The sequence below is a fragment of the Globicephala melas genome, chromosome 17 (assembly GCF_963455315.2).
Source record: "Globicephala melas chromosome 17, mGloMel1.2, whole genome shotgun sequence".
In the NCBI taxonomy this organism is placed as follows: domain Eukaryota; kingdom Metazoa; phylum Chordata; class Mammalia; order Artiodactyla; family Delphinidae; genus Globicephala; species Globicephala melas.
The window spans coordinates 62,417,411-62,419,403 of NC_083330.1; the positions used below are offsets into that span (position 1 = coordinate 62,417,411).

Genomic DNA, 1,993 nt, shown 5'->3' on the forward strand with positions numbered 1-1,993 from the left:
AAAATTTGATGTGTCATTGTTGTGTTTTTTATCCTTAACACGACAGTTTACTAAATCTGTTATTCTCAGGAATAAAAAAGCACCAATGTCATCGTGTTTTCTGGTAGGGCATCCATCCTCAGTCATGTTCCTTTATTGACCCTCTTTTCCTTCCCTGTGATCCATTTCTGGTGTTTCATATTTTGTATTCAAAGTGGGTGTGAGTTTTATACAATGTTATGTGTGTATATATATATATATATATTTTTTTTTTTTTTTCTTTCAGCTAACAAAATAATTGTCTTACCTGCCCTCTGGACGGCATAGGCTTTGGCAACCTTAAGTTCAGAGCTCTTAAAAAGATGATTATGAATAAATATCACTGGCAATATGGAACTGATAAAAATGACAGCTGGGGTAGCTGCTGATTAAAAGGCAAACAATCAATGCTCTGTTTTCTAAAGTGAAACAGTAATACTGAAGATGTGTGGATATGCAAATTAAATAACTAATATATGGTTTCCTTTAAATCAATGTCCTTCCATGAAGTTAACTTCACATTGTGCTTACATCTAACACACAGATGGCCCTACAGAGAAGTTAAAAATAAATAAACTCCCTTCCTCATCCCACCCAGGTCTGCCAGCCCGTTTCTCTTGTTCTGGCTTACTAGATTTGTACCTAGTCATTCTTTTACCTACTTGGACTGGAAACAGTCTCCCTTTTCATCTTAACTAGTCGTCAGGGAAAGCAGAGAAGATCTGCAGGGAAAAATCATCCAAAACTACTAGGAGCTTTAGAAGGTTACAGAAATTACCTTATGTGACCTGCCCGGAACGGCATGGCTGTTCAGCCAGGGCTTCAAGAAAATGCTATCGTTTGTTTCCAAATAAAGGACATAATTGAGCTGTATTCTTCTCAATTAAGTTATATTAAATATCAGGACAATAAGCAACATTTTGCAAGCCACCCTCCTCCAAAAAGTGTACCTGCCATTTCCTTAGTTCTTTCCTGATCTTTAAGGGCAAGAAGCTTAATATAAGGGAAAGGTCATATAAAAACACTAGTTAACTTTATCTTAGTGTATTACATCTCTACACTAGAAAATTCCATCTATATAATTAAAGCAACTTCAATTTTGAAAGACAATTCGAGCCAATCAATGGAATATACTTTGAAAACCATAAAAGACATTTGATTCTAGTATTCTACCGCTTTTCCATCTTCAAAGGAAAACGTTGTCTGTTTGTGTCAGGAGAGGAGTGTTCACAGGGGCAGTACCTCTAATCTGCCTCCTTAGTGCAGTAGGCAGCGTGTCAGTCTCATAATCTGAAGGTCCTGAGTTCAAACCTCAGAGGAGGCAGTTCTATTTTGCCTCCCTCTTCTTCCTAAGAGAATTTTCAGAATAATTTTCTTTCAGTGATCTTACATTCCTCTTAGTAACTTTACTTTCTTTGAGTAATATTAGTTAATAACATTTAAAATGAAAATGAAGAGGTGGCCAATATCAAAGAGTAGGCCAATGGAAAGTTACAATTATAATATTACTAGATTTCAAAATTCATGTCATATTTCATCAAAGACATTGTTTCAGATAGGAAGTGCTCCAAGGATTGAGATTATAAAATATGAACTGGACATAAAACTAAATATATTGTATAGGAAAAACTGGTTGTAAACTAAGATAAACATACTTTTTTTTTAAAAAATTGTCTTTGTAAGAAACGCCTATGGATTGAGTGCACTCCTTTTGACACCAGGAAGGGTGCTAGTGGTTAAGAAATGTGTGTGGGTATTTTAACAGGATGCTTTGAACCTTAGGGAACATATACTGACGAAAAAAAAAAAAAAATCTGTGTGTATGTGTGTTCATGGGTGTTTGAGGGAGTGGGAGAGCAGGCAGGGACCTGGTAGGGTTCAATGTGAATTCAGTTTCAAACACAGAAACTGGGCCAAGAGGCCCGTATGCTTAGATATACATTAGGATTAGTATAAGCAATCACTCTCAGGCTTT

General features: G+C 36.0%; 1 non-coding gene across 1 annotated transcript; it reads left to right on the forward strand.

Moving 5' to 3' along the window:
- Window positions 1-1,269: 1,269 nt before the first annotated feature.
- TRNAM-CAU (transfer RNA methionine (anticodon CAU)) lies at window positions 1,270-1,342 on the forward strand. Its single transcript has one exon. It is a non-coding gene; the product is annotated as a tRNA-Met (tRNA).
- Window positions 1,343-1,993: the final 651 nt, after the last annotated feature.